General features: G+C 41.4%; 1 long non-coding RNA gene and 1 pseudogene across 2 annotated transcripts in view; both read left to right on the forward strand.

Annotated features, from left to right (window-relative positions):
* LOC111179247 (uncharacterized) overlaps positions 1–15379 on the forward strand; it is an 81848-nt gene that overhangs the window by 280 nt on the left and 66189 nt on the right. The gene's annotated exons all lie outside the window — the stretch shown is intronic.
* Positions 4–14867, forward strand: LOC149749434 (SIN3-HDAC complex-associated factor pseudogene; annotated as a pseudogene).

Below are 15379 nucleotides of genomic sequence, written 5' to 3' on the forward strand. Positions count from 1 at the left end.
AGCAAGCGGAGTTGGGACGCGAGCCTGCCCAGTCTCTGATTTACTTTTTTTAGACTATTTTTTTTTAGAGCTGTTTGACGTTCACAACAAAATTGAAAGGGAAGTACAGAAATTTCCCATTGGCCCCTGCTTGATTCACGTTTTAATAATTGGATCTATGACCCAGCATTTATGCTTCCTGGTGTCTACCTCAGAGTAGCACTCAGTGCATGGAAAGGCTTATACAGACACTCGTACGGGATCACAAACAACAGTACGGTGTTTACAAGCAATGCTTAGTATAGTATACTATTAGTGTAGAATAAATATTCTTTATTTTAGAAAGAATAAAGAAACTGGCATTTACTCATTTTTCTAACCAGCAAGTTTTTTCTTGTATGTATATACAAGAAGGTCAAAGACTGAGGGAAAGAAAATGTTTTATCCCTCTACAACATGATTAAATATTTTAAATTTTTGTTAATTAGTAATTATTTCTAAGGTGCAGAAGTGCAGGAAATAATATAATCTGTATTCATCACCCACAATGAACAAATGTTGATATTTCCCGCCTCTTTGGTAACTTCCATTTCACCTGCAGGGTCCTCACCACACTTTCCCACCCATGTGGGGTTATCCAGGGCTCACCTTCCTTTCCTTCCAGGGCCATTTCCTTCACGAAGTCCTCCCTGATTGCCTTAGCTCTCTATACTCATTACCTGCTCCTAAATTCCCACAGAATGTACAGACTGCATGTCACTGGCAAGTGTGCATCTACTCCACAGTAAATGCTCATCTGTAAAATGGGCATAAGAATACCTACCTCACAAGGCAGTTGTGGGGACTAAACACCTTAAAATTATGTAAAGCACCACAGCAGTGCTATGTAAGTGCTACCTATGATAATTAGTAATGTTATTTTACTGCATTGTATTCTTAATAGCAAAACTGGCAGCAGCTAATATTGCTTGAGCACTTACTAATATGCCAGGCTCTGATCTACAGCATTCTCTTATTAAACTCTCACAACTGCCCTATGAGGCCATTGATATTATTCCCCCCATTTTTCATGAGGAGACTGAGATTTAGAATAATTGACTTGCCGAAGATTATCCAGTTCATCCAGAAAGAGATTGGATTTGAATCCAGCAGAATCTCTCTGATCCCAGAGCTTCAGTTACTGAAGTAATAGCTGCACATTAGAGAGGGAAATTTTGAAAAAAAAAAACAAACGAAACTCCAAAAAGTAGGAATAAAAATTGACACTCTGGCCATACTTCCCCCAAACCCTTGTATTAACTTTTGGTGGGGGGGTTAGTTCTATCTTTTTTTTACAGCAGTTTTATTGAGGAATCTTTCACATGCCATAAAATTCACCTGTGTATAGTGTACAGTTTAGTGGTTTTTCATATATTCTGATGGTTGTAGAGCCATCACCACTACCTGATTCCAGAACACTCTCCTCACCCAAAAAGAAACCCCACACTTGTTATCAGTCACTCCCATTCTCCTCTCTCCCTATCCTCTGCCAACCACTAATCTACTTTCTATGGATTTGCCTAATCTGGACTTTTCATATAAATAGAATTATACAATATGTGGCCTTTTGTGTCTGGTTTCTTTCACTAAGCATAATGTTTTCAAGGTTCATTCATGTTGCAGCACACATCAGTACTTCATTCCCTCTTATGACTGAATAATAGTCTGTCATATGACTATATCACATTTTGTTTATCCATTCTCAGTTGATGGCCATTTGGATTGTTTCCACTTTTTGGCTGTCATGGGTAATCCTGCCATGAATATTTGTGTACAAGTTTTAGCATGCAGATACGTTTTCACTTCTCTTGGGAATACACTTGGGAGTGTCATTGCTGGGTCATATGATAATTCAATGTTTAACTTTTGGAGTAACTGCCAGACTGTTTTCCAGAGTGCCTGCACCATTTTAGATGTATTTCTTTTAAGACAATGGCTGTAGCTCCATGTTTTTGGCATAGTGAATGCTGTGGTAATTACATTTAATGAAGCTTCTGAAACTGGTAAGGAGGGAGCCCAAGTTCTTATGTGGAGTAAATTATTCCTGTAAGAGCAATAGCAATTCACAATGTGACCGTTTACTTTGGAACCTCATTCAGATGGCATCGTGGAAGGAGACTCTGCCCCCTGCACATTCCGTCCCGTAGCCCCTGGGGCTGCCCACCGGGGTGTGGTTGCTGAGGCCTTCATTTTTGTGGGGATTCCAGGGTTAGTTGGCTGTCATGTTTGTTGAGGTTCCACTGAACTGTGTCATCTGCCAGATCTTTTATAATTTTCCTTCCTCCTTGCTGTTGGCTAATATCTTTAAGTGATTCCTTCAGGACCAGCACAAGATGAGGTTTCTTGAGCCCTTGCCCCTTAAACAAACAAGCTTCTAGGTGCTTTTCCAGAATGATATTAAGGCAGGGTGGGTGGGGCTAAATGAGCTTGCTTTAGGGTCAGGCACACCTGTACCTCTTCCAGACCCCCATTCCTACCGAGGGGGTCTTCTGGGAGCTGTAGTTTTTAACTGAATGTAGAAAGAGAAACTGATGGGGAAACTGTGGGTGGCCACAACTGGTTGCTTGGCTCAAAACAAACATTTAAGCTCATTGTGAAGTAGAGGGGACTGCTACTTTATTTCCTGATTGGTACTAACCTCAAATTTTAATTGCTGCTGAACTGCAGGAGGCAATCGTTCTAGACATGGCAGTTGAGGAGGAGGGAGTGATTGGAGGGGGGGATTGGTTTGGTATGCACTCCTGCACTCCACACCTCAGTACGTTATTGCATGTGGATCGGCTGCTTTTGGAAGAGTATTGCCCAGAAGAAGAGGTGTTTGGTTTTCACAAGCCAAAGATATACCGAAGTAGAGAGGGCTGCTGTATTTGCAGAGCTAAATCCTCCAGTTCTCGATTCACTGACAGTAAACTCTATGAAAAGGACTTCCAGAGCTGCTTTCGGTTACATGAGACTTGATCAGGAGACATCTGTAATGCCCGTGTCCTGCTGTGAAAAGTTGGAAGAAATTACCATCAGGATCAAAAAAACAAAAACAAAAACCTGGAATCACGTGGTAGATGCAAGGGCAGGACCCAGTCTGAAGACTACACTGAAACCAGAGAAAGTGAAAACTCTTATCTGGAAACAGGATAAAAAGCAACCAGATCAGCAAACTGCCAAAGGAATTTAAACGTCGTAATTCTGATGCTCACAGTACCACCTCAAGTGCCTTTCCAGCTCAATCTCCCTGTTATAGTAACCAGTCAGATGATGGCTCAGATACAGAGATGGCTTCTGGCTCTAACAGTGTTTTCCATTTTGGATCTCACATACTGGATAATACAGAAAGTACGCTGTGGCATTATCTATAAAGGCTGTCTTGGGGAAGTCCTCATCTGACACACATCTATTCAAGTCTTGCTGCAGCAATGAGAAAGCAGCTGCTGAGAAGCCGGAGGCACAGGGGCCAGAGCCTCTGCCCATCTCCACTCATGCGTGGTGACTGAGGTTTATGTAGAAAGGAAACAAAAAACAATTTAAATTTTGGAAAACAAAGCAACAAAACGACCCTCCTATTTTTAACTTGGATACCTGCTATTCTGCCAAATGACGATTTCTAGAATAGTTGGTTTTTTTCATAGAGTTTTTTAAAAATTTATTTATTTTATTTATCTATTTTTGGCTGCGTTGGGTCTTTGTTGCTGTGCGTGGGCTTTCTCTAGTTGTGGCAAGGGGGGGTCTACTCTTAATTGCGGTCCGCGGGCTTCTCATTGCAGTGGCTTCTCTTCTTGTGGAGCAGAGGCTCGCATGGACTTAGTTGCTCCGCGGCATGCGGAATCTTCCCGGACCAGGGCTCGAACCCGTGTCCCCTGCCTTGGCAGGCGGATTCTTAACCACTGCGCCACCAGGGAGGCCCTTAGGATAGTTTTGAGTGGGTTATTTTTCCTTCAGTTCCACAAACTCTGAAGCCAGTGTCTAGCTTACTAAAAGAAAAAAAAAATATACATAATATCGGGTTGGCCAAAACGTTCGTTTGCGTTTTTTCTGTACAATGTCATGGAAAAACCCAAACGAGCCTTTTGGCCAACCCAATATTTAAGATGCTGAGTATTTCATAGGAAAGCTGAATGCGGCTGTAAAGTGCTTTTAAGTCTTTTTTAAAAATCCCCTTGGGCTTTCCTAGTATCCATTTATTAAAAAAAAAAAATCCCCTTCTAATGAATGAAATTAGGGGAATTTCAGGGGACAGAGGGGATTTGTTTTATGATAAATGTATGTAGTTTTAGTCTTTCTATATTCAGAAGCAGTGGTTAGAGCATTTTTTAAAGATGGCTGGCTATACTTGTTTTCCTTCGTTATAATAAATTTGTCATAACTCAGTAAACATGGACTTGCCCCTATAGGTAGTTGTTAATAACTTTGAAATATTAAGGTCTTGCCAAGGTTCTGATGATTCAAACCTGTGCTACTGAATATTAAGCAGGACAGACTAAGCTCTCTGGTGCGAATATCTTGAAAGAGTAATTTCTAAATATACAGAGGTAACTTGACTGTATATGTTGCATCCCGTGTCACCTCCCTCCATATTGATGTTTGATAAAGATTTTAATTTAGATGAAACTTCTAAAGCGGAAGTTCCTCTTGGGGAAATGTCAAGTCTTTAGGATAAGCAGTCCTATATGAATAGTACCAAAGCATTACCACTTGGTAGAGAACACACTCTATTAAAAATGTTAAATTATCTGAAAAATAAAATGTGCAGGTCTTCAGGATGGCACACGAAAAAACAAAGTTAATGCTTCTTGGGGCACATTTCTTAGAGGGCTTGCAAGTGTGTAAATAATTTGTTTATGCTGCATGACTGGTGACTTCCTTGAAAATCTGCACAATTCACTTTTAGCTCTGGATTACTTCAGTTGACCTTTGTGAAGGTTTTATCTGTGTAGAATGGTTGTTTGACTTGTTTTAACCTATTAGGGCTTTGGGTTTTTGTGGGTTTTTTTCATTTTATATTAAAGTAAAATTCTACTAAAAACAATTTTTTTTTAATTGCTATGGGCTGAAGAAAAGGTCTTAATAGCTGTTTGTGGGGAAGTGGAGCACAGATGGACCACCGATGCCATTTTCCCCCCACTTAGCCTTTGTTGGTCTTGTAGGTACAGAAAATTCATATGGGTTCTAGATTGGCAACATTAGTTTTAAATATTTGGGTAAGATTTAAAAAAATCTTTGTGTCTTTTTAGCTTTTAGTGGGAGGTTGGAGAGATTGTTTTCTATTCTCAGCCAGATGCCATTAAATTTTTTTCCTTATTTTGCTATTAATAAAAAGTAATACATTCAAACAATACAGAAGTGCATGAGTTAGAAATTAAAATCGTCACTTCAGCCTCCCTTCCTAAATCCTACTCCTCAGAGGACATCATTGGTAAGAGTTGGGTAAGCGTCCTCCTGGGTACTTGATGCCTTGATGGTAATCATCTCAAAGAGCTTCAGATGTGTATGGTACTCACCATGTGCCAGGCCTTGTTGGAAGCACTTTTCATGTATTTTAACTGTAGAACCCAATGAAGGACATTTTATAGACGAGGAGACTGGGATACAGAGAGGTTAGAGGATTTGTCAAGGTGACTCAACTAGCACGTAGCTGAGTTGGGATGGAAACCTAGGGAGTCGGGCTACAGAATCTGTACTCTCATCCTCTATTCTTCACCATCTCAATTGTTCATTGGTTGAATGAGAATATTAGCTATAGTTTAAAAAAAAAAAGGGTGGGGTGGGGTGGGGGAGAGGGGGCTTTTGAGAGAACTTAAGGAGATGTGGTGCCCAGAGGACAAAATGTATACTTATATCTGAGCCCCAGATGGAGTCATGAGGGCAGTGGCTCCCAAATGCAGGTTTCATGTCCCATTGAGCCACCTCTCCCATCAGCAACATCAGTTACTCAGTGTCACATTTCAATTCAGTCATGGTTAAAGGCTCTCCTTAGATACGCAGGTGATAAGCAGAGCTTGCACTGGAAATATATAAGGAGCTGGTAGAAAATGGATTTCCCCCAGAAGGATTCAGTTAGCTTGTTGGAAACACTGTCCACCAGGGAGCAATTTAGGAATGTGTCCCAGGTGGCTTGGAGAAAAACCCAAAAAAACAAAATACGACTTTTCCTACCCTCCAGGACAGGAGTATTAGAAGGGTAGTGACACCTTGCAAAGAAATGCATAGATTTTGTTGAGATAGGGTGTGACACACTTTTGTGTGGACAATGCCTGGGACCTCAACGGTGTGTGGTAATGCAGAAGTTGTGCCCTGCCTCCCATTTAAGAAACCATCTAAGGGCCTTACCAAGGGTCCCTGCTTTTTTTTTTTTCTGTTTTTTTTTATTGAAGTATAATTGATTTACAATGTTGTGCTAATTTCTGCTGGACAGCAAAGTGATTTAGTTATACACATATATACATTTAAAAAATAAATTTATTTATTTTATTTATTTGTTTTTGGCTGCATTGGGTCTTCGTTGCTGCACGTGGGCTTTCTCTAGTTGGGATGAGTGGGGGCTACTCTTCGTTGTGGTGCATGGGCTTCTCATTGCGGTGGCTTCTCTTGTTGCAGAGCACAGGCTCTAGAGCGCAGGCTCAGTAGTTGTGGCGCATGGGCTTAGTTGCTCCATGGCGTGTGAGATCCTCCCGGACCAGGGCTTGAACCCGTGTCCCCTGCATTGGCAGGCGGACTCTCAACCACTGTGCCACCAGGGAAGCCCCAGGGTCCCTGCTTTGAAACCCAACTTGCCTGTTGGCATTTGAATCTTGCTTTTAACATTAATGCTTTGTTTTTATCTCAGAGTAATAAAGGCAAACAAACAACCCAATTCAAAAAAATGGGCAAGGAACTTGAATAGACATTTCTTCAGAGAGAATGAAAAGATGCCCAACATCACTAATCATTAGGGAAACGCAAATCGGAATCACAGTGAGATCCTACTTCACACTGATTAGGATGGCTACTATAAAAACACAGCAAAACAGACAAACAAGATCAGAAAATACCAAGTGTTGGCCAGGAAGTGGAGAAATTGGAACCCTTGTGCATTGCTGGTAGGAATGTAAAATAGTGCAGCTCCTGTGAAAAACTCTATGGCAGTTTCTTAAAAACTTAAACATAGAATTATCACATGATTTAGTGATTCCACCTCTAAGTATGTACCCAGAAAAACTGAAAGCGGAGACTCAAACAGATACACTCACATTAATGTTCATAGCAGCACTATTCGAAATAGCCAAAAGGTGGAAACAACCCAAGTGTCCATCGTCAGATGAATGGATAAACAAAATATGGTTATATACAATGGAATATTTATTCAGCCTTAAAAAAGGAGGGAAATTCTGACACATGCTGCAACATGGATGAATCTTGAAGACATTATGCTAAAGTGAAATAAGCTGATAAACAACAAATTATATTGATAGGATTTCACGTATGTGAGATGTCTAGAATAGTCAAATTCATAGAGAAGGAAAGTAAACTGGTGGTTCCCAGGGGTTTGGGGAAGGGAGGAATGGGGAGTTAGTGTTCAGTGGGTATGAAGTTTCAGTTTGTGATGGTGGAAAAGTTCTGGAGTGGGATAGTATGATGGTTGAACAATAATGTGAATGTACTTAATGCCATGGAATTGTACACTCTGAAGTGGTTAAAATGGTAAATTTTATGTTATGGAAATTTTACCAGAATAAAAAAAATACTTCAAGCAATGCATATGGTTGTAAAAAAGTAAATATAGCATTAGAAAAGTTATAGTAACTTTCAGACTTCCTACTGATTCCTCAGTCTCCTCATTTTTGCTCCTAGAGGTAGCCACTTTCAACTTTTTACTTTTTCTTTAGTTCCAGATTTCTCAATTATAGCAATTCATGCTGTTTTTCTTGATTTATTAATTTCACATGTTATCCATTACACTTCAGGTTATCAGAGATGCAGATTTATCTTTCTTACTCCACTCCTAAACTCCCCATTTTTCCTGCTTCATCTTCCTAATAGTTGTATCATGATTTTTTAGTTAACTTGACAATTATTTATCATCTTATGGCTATATAAATTTTGTCCACTGCAAAGCCAAATGGTGTACATGCTGTTCTTGCACAACTTTTTACTTTTCTTGGTTAACAATTGCCCTTTTTTTTTCTATTTGGTTAATTTTCTCTACCTGTCCTAATTTTTTCCACATACTACATCATATCTATCTATCAGTGGTTAAAAATATTATTTTCTAAATGTTTTAAGATCAGTCTGTCAATCCCCTTTTCTTCCGCCTCCCTCTGGAGACCTCCCTCCTGGATTCTTCCATCTTCCTGCTCCAACCTGAACTAGTTCTAGTTACTCTTTTGGCTGCACAATTGTCATCCTGGGATTTACATCCCCTTACCTGTTTTCTGGATCTCATGGTTTTTGGTTTTTGTTCTTCTTCTTTACTTGCTGCTTCATTCTGCTGAAGTACATTCTTCAGCAGCTGCCCAAGAAGAGTTGCATAGGAGGTGTTATTATTAGATTCTGCATGCTTTTATTTTATCTTCATATTTGATAATTTGGCTAAGTATGGGATTCTAGATTGAAAATCATTTTCCCTCTAACTTTTTTTAATCGACTTTTTAAAAATTAATTAATTTACTTATTTTGGGCTGTGTTGGGTCCTCGTTGCTGCGTGCAGGCTTTCTCTAGTTGCGGCGAGTGGGGGCTGCTCTTCGTTGCGGTGCGTGGGCTTCTCATTTGCGGTGGCTTCCCTTGTTGCGGAGCAGGGGCTCTAGGCACGCGAGCTTCAGTAATTGTGGCACACAGGCTCGGTAGTTGTGGCTCGTGGGCTCTAGAGCGCAGGCTCGGTAGTTGTGACACACAGGCTCAGTAGTTGTGGCTCATGGGCTCTAGAGCGCGGGCTCAGTAGTTGTGGCACACGGGCTTAGGTGCTCTGCGACATGTGGGATCTTCCCGGACCAGGGCTCGAACCTGTGTCCCCTGCATTGGCAGGTGGATTCTTAACCACTGCACCACCAGGGAAGTTCCCCCACTCTGACTTTTGAAGTCACTGCCCCATTGGTTTCTAGCATCCAGAGCTAATATTGAGAAGCTTGACTCCATTTGTAGCTCTGGTCTTTATATAGAACATGTTTTTTTGCTGTTTTAACCTTTTAGGATCTTTCTTTTATCCCTGGTTTTGGGAAATTTCACCACAAAGTACCATGATGGTGGTGGAGTCTGTTCATTCATTGTGCTGGGTACCCTATGGGCCTTTTAAGTCTGTAAATGAAAACCTAGAATTCACCCTTGGAGTGTTCTTTAACGGTTTCTCGTGTGCTGGTTTGGGTCTTTCAGCCCCCAAAGCCAAAAAGTATAGTTGATTTTTTCTCCCCTGAACAGTACCTGGCAAGAAGTTGGCACTGGGTCAATACCCAGAGTCAATGGCCGAAAGTTAAAAGGACAGACTTCTGGTTTGGCAGCAACGCCGTGCAAAGCGGCACTTGGCAAATATTTGGTGGCGAAGAGAGTGATAACAGTTTTATTTCATAGGTGGCCGATTCCCTTGAGTCTGGGTCCCCCCTCACGCCCCACCCCAGAACTGCTTCAGCAGCTTTCCACCTTCTCCATCCTTGAGCTCAGGCCATGCCCTCTTACCCTGCTTAGTAGTTGGGTGAACAGAAGAGAAACAGAAAACAGGACTGGGAAGTCTCACTGACCTTGGAGTTAGGGTCAAAGATCAGTGTCAGGGAAAGCCCCACAGCCTGTAGTCCGAATTACCTTGGAAAAGCCTTTAAATCTCCCAGAAGTATGAGGTACTAAGAACTTCTTTTACTTTATGTTTCTCTCTGCTCCTCAATTAATCCCTTAATGTCTTCTTTCAGGAGGTCTGTGAAACCATCGCCATCCAATTTCTTGGCCACAGCGAAACTGTTTTTCCTCTTTTCATTGATTGGGAAATACTTAAAGTTGTTTTCCCAGCTTTTCCATAATTTTGGCTCTGTAAGACTTTCACTTTCAAACAAAATGGAGTAACAGGGATCAGAAATATGAAAATCCAGGCAAAAAATATATATAAAACTGTAAACAAAAAGAGCAAAGAGCATTGCTCATCATCCCCTTATAAAGAGAATTAAGTCACACCCCACAGTGCCAGTGTGCCCTGAGGGGAATTCAGGATGGAAAAAGCTGGAAACATTCTGCGCTTTTGGATGTACGGTCCCCTAGATAGTTATTCCAGTTGATGCACTTATCTATTACAGTTATGCAACTGACTTTTATTCAACAAATTTTTATCAGTTAGGGATCTGACATGTTGGTGGATGCTTTCCCATGTATGATATCATTCTGTCCTCACAGCACACCTATGAGGTTGCAGTTCTTTATTTTTTTCTACTTATAAGAAAAGGGGGGGACTTCCCTGGTGGCACAGTGGTTAAGAATCTGCCTGCCAATGCGGGGGATATGGGTTTGATCCCTGGTCTGGGAAGATCCCACATGCCGTGGAGCAACTAAGCCTGTGCGTTACAACTACTGAGCCTGAGCTCTAGAGCCTGCGAGCCACAACTATTGAGCCCGCGAGCCACAACTACTGAAGCACACGCACCTAGAGCCTGTGCTCCGCAACAAGAGAAGCCGCCACAGTGAGAAACCCGTGTGCAGCAATGAAGACCCGATGCAGCCCAAAATAAATAAATAAAAATAAATAAATTTATTTTCAAAAAAGAAAAAAAAGAAAAGGGGAAGGGAAGGAGGGAGGGGGGAGAGAGAGGGAGAGAGAGAGAGGAGATGAAGAGGAAGAGGCAGAAAAACGAGAGAGACAGAGACAGAGGCAAAGAGAGAGAGAGAGAGAGAGACAGAGAAGGAGGAAGAGAGTGAGACAGAGGCGAAAGGAGAGAGAAGAAAGTTCAACTCCCCTAGCTTGGCATTTAATGGTGAAGTCCCTGTCTACCGCCCCCCTACTCTCCTACCCCTTCCTATAAGCGCAGGTCCCTCTAAGCCAACTGAACTGCTGGCGTTGCCCACATTCACACAGTTGCTTCACTCCTCTGGGCTTTCAGAAATGTCCCAACACCTCCCTCCTCTGCTGTGTGCTTGCACAGCTCTGTGCTGGCCTCCCCAGACCGTGCCCTGTCCACCCTGCAGGCTCGTGCACTCCCTGAGAGCCAGGATTCCTGGCCAACCGCGGGCCCCACGCTTCCCCAGGTTGGGAACCATTTCATATTTATCTTTGTAGCCTCTTGGGCACTTGGCATCGTGGACATTAAATAAATATTTTCCACATGGCTACCCTGTGCCACGTACTGTCCTAGCAGAGCAACGAGACGGACAAGGTGACAGCCCTCACGGAGTTTATATTCTACTTTACAACAGACAATACGCTGGTCAACAAATCAAATAATTTCATGCTGTGGAAATATTTTACCATGAAGAAAATTAAGTGATGGGAAGATGTAGTTTAGACTGAGTGGTGATGGACATACTCTCTGGGGACATGGCTTTTATGTTGACTGCTGAGAAGGATAAAAAAGAACCAGCTGTGTGAAGATGGGGGTTGTATTAGTTCCCTAGGGCTGCCATAAGGAAATACCACAGACTGGGTGGCTTAAACAACAGAAATTTATTTTCTCACAGTTCTGGAGGCTCGAAGTCCGCGATCAAGGTTTTGGCAGGTTTGGTTTCTTCTGAGGCATCTCCTTGGCTTGCAGATGGCCACCTTCTCATCGTGTCCTCATATGAATGTCTCTCAGTCCGTGTGTGTCCCTGTTCTAATCTCCTCTTATAAGGACACCAGTCCTATTGGATTAGGGCCCACCCACATGACCTCATTTTACCTTAATTTCCTCTTCAAAGGCCCTATCTCCAAATCCAGTCACATTCCGAGGTACTGGAGGTTAGGACTTCAACATAAGCATTTTGGGAGGACACAATTCAGCCTGTAACAGGGGTGAAGCGCATTTCTAGGCATAGCAACTGAAAAGGCTCTGAGTGAGTTTAAGGAAAAAGGAAGGCAGTGGGGCAGAGCAGAGTGAGCAAGAAAAGACAGGTTGGAGATGGAGATGGGTAGGTGGACAGGGGCCAGCTCATGTAGGCACCTGTAGGTCTGTCGACCGAAAAAAAAAAAAAAAAAGCACAACCTAAAAGTTGAGAATTATGTTTTATTCAGCAGCCTTACTGAAGACTTAAGCCTGGGGATTCAGCCTCTCAGAGAGTTCTGAGGAACTGCTCCGAAAAGATAAGGGAGGGGCCAGGATATGCAGGAGTTCAAACAAACAAAAAACAGGTAGTCAAACATCAAAAGATTACTGCTAATTAAAGAAAACCGGACATCTTAATGAATTTAGCACTTTTCTGTGTTTGGGAAGATGCAAGAGTCTGGGCTTATCGAAATCATTCCTTTGATAAGCACCTTAACTATCCAGGGCCAGTATCCTGTTTTTTTTCCATCCTGAATCCCCTCAGGGTGCACAATTGGGGGTAGTGGCTGCTGGCTTGATGGCTGCAACATCCTTTGTTTACTGATACGGCAGGCGACATTTTTTGTCTGCATATTCTAAGTGAGAGGAAAACCCACTGGAGACTTTTAAGCACCAGTAGTGCAAGGACCCAGTTTTCTTTTTCCTTTCTTTCTTTTGGCTCAGAGTCAAATACTGCATTTTATTTGAATAGTCAGTTTCCTATCTTTTATGTAACTTTCCCCTGCCCCATTGCCCCACCCTGCAAACTTACAAATAGAGCCACTTGGTTAGGGAAATAATAAAGATACAGACTTCGGAATTAGAAAGATCTGGGTTTGAATTATACTTCTGCCACTTTGTGATATCAAGCAAGTTAATTAACAGTCTGTGACATTCAGCTATTTCAAATGTAGAATTGAAATATCAATACTCACCTTACATCATGATAATTTCAGTTATGCCTCCTAAAGTAATTGCCATAAACTAAGAACACAATCAATATACATTGAATAATTTTCTTACTGAAAGCTATATAGATTATTTTAAAACATCAATTGTATTTTATCTCTTTTTTCTCTTAACCATTTTTTAATTGAAGTATAGTTAATGTACAATGTTGTGTTCATTTCAGGTGTACAGCAGAGTGATTCAGTCACATATATATATATTTATTTATGCATTCTTTTTTAGATTCTTTTCCATTACAGGTTATTATAAGATAGTGAATATAGTTCCATGTGCTATACAGTTGGTCCTTGTTGTTTATCTATTTTGTATATAGTAGTGTGTATCTGTTAAGGGGCCCAGTTTTCAATTTCAAAAGATCACTCTGGTAATGTGTGGAGGCTGCATGGAAGGAGGGCAAGAAAGGAAACAGGAGATGCCTTAGGGATCTGTTGCAGTTGGTGGCTTGGACTGAGTGCGCACTCTCAGGAGTAGTGAGTAGGCTGGGGTGCGGGGGAGAGTAGGGGAATGGGGAGGATGAAGAAGGTCCATGATACCTTTCATTAAAATGTAGTTTTCAACCAAGATTCATCATCATGGTGAGTAGAGGTGCTAATTTAAGAACACTTTCCACGAATAGAGCAAAGTTATTCCAATGAGTCTTGGATAATTTGATTGGTGCCATTCATTGAGCCTTGACTATGTGATAGATACTTGCTTTACGTGTAGTTTCATCTCATCTTCATGACAACCCCTTGAGGGAGTTACCACCATCATTGTAGAGATGAGGAAACACAAGCTCTAGTGAAACCACGGGTGAGCATCAGAGCTGGAAATGCACCCTCGAACTCCCAGTACCCTGGTTTTCCCCCTGCTCTGGGCCCTCCCAAGATGCCTTGCTCACTGCTCACTGTGGGGCTCGGAGGAGGGCTGCTGGCTCCTTTACCTTCTCTGAGCCGCTGAGCCCGTCTCAGATCTGCCAGCAGAGGGAGGCTCACAGACCTGCCGCACAGGCCTTTAATGAGATAGAGCTGCTAAAAAGGAACATTTAGCAGCATGTTTTATTCATTTGTTTTCTGTGAAATATTAATCATGAGCTCCTGCTAACACCAGGTTTGGGAAGCAGTGAGTAACTTTGACTTAGGGCAATCTTCAAAGTACTGAACCTGGGACGTCCATGGCAGTCCAGTATTTAAGACCATGCTTCCATCACCCTGATACCAAAACCAGACAAAGATGTCACAAAGAAAGAAAACTACAGGCCAATATCATTGATGAACATAGATGCAAAAATCTTCAACAGATACTAGCAAACAGAATCCAACAGCACATTAAAAGGATCATACACCATGATCAAGTGGGGTTTATCCCAGGAATGCAAGGATTCTTCAGTATACACAAATCAATCAATGTTATACACCGTATTAACAAATTGAAGGAGAAAAACCATATGGTCATCTCAATAGATGCAGAAAAAGCTTTTGACAAAATTCAACACCCATTTATGATAAAAACCCTCCAGAAAGTAGGCATAGAGGGAACTTTCCTCAACATAATAAAGGCCATATATGACAAACCCACAGCCACATCATTCTCAATGGTGAAAAACTGAAACCATTTCCACTAAGATCAGGAACAAGACAAGGTTGCCCACTCTCACCACTCTTATTCAACATAGTTTTGGAAGTTTTAGCCACAGCAATCAGAGAAGAAAAGGTAATAAAAGGAATCCAAATCGGAAAAGAAGAAGTAAAGCTGTCACTGTTTGCAGATGACATGATACTATACATAGAGAATCCTAAAGATGTTACCAGAAAACTACTAGAACTAATCAATGAATTTGGCAAAGTAGCAGGATACAAAATTAATGCACAGAAATCTCTGGCATTCCTATACACTAATGATGAAAAATCTGAAAGTGAAATCAAGAAAACACTCCCATTTACCATTGCAACAAAAAGAATAAAATATCTAGGAATAAGCCTACCTAAGGAGACAAAAGACCTGTGTGCAGAAAATTATAAGACACTGATGAAAGAAATTAAAGATGATACAAATAGATGGAGAGATATACCATGTTCTTGGATTGGAAGAATCAGCATTGTGAAAATGACTCTACTACCCAAAGCAATCTACAGATTCAATGCAATCCCTATCAAACTACCACTGGCATTTTTCACAGAACTAGAACAAAAAATTTCACAATTTGTATGGAAACACAAAAGACCCCGAATAGCCAAAGCAATTTTGAAAACGAAAATCAGAGCTGGAAGAATCAGGCTCCCTGACTTCAGACTATACTACAAAGCTACAGTAATCAAGAGAGTATGGTACTGGCACAAAAACAGAAATATAGATCAATGGAACAGGATAGAAAGCCCAGAGATAAACCCACGCACATATGGTCACCTTATCTTTGATAAAGGAGGCAGGAATGTACAGTGGAGAAAGGACAGCCTCTTCAATAAGTGGTGCTGGGA

The sequence above is a fragment of the Delphinapterus leucas genome, chromosome 4 (genome assembly GCF_059928025.1).
Source record: "Delphinapterus leucas isolate spDelLeu-1000000601 "Yukka" chromosome 4, BTC_Dleu_Yukka2, whole genome shotgun sequence".
NCBI classification, from domain to species: Eukaryota; Metazoa; Chordata; class Mammalia; order Artiodactyla; family Monodontidae; genus Delphinapterus; species Delphinapterus leucas.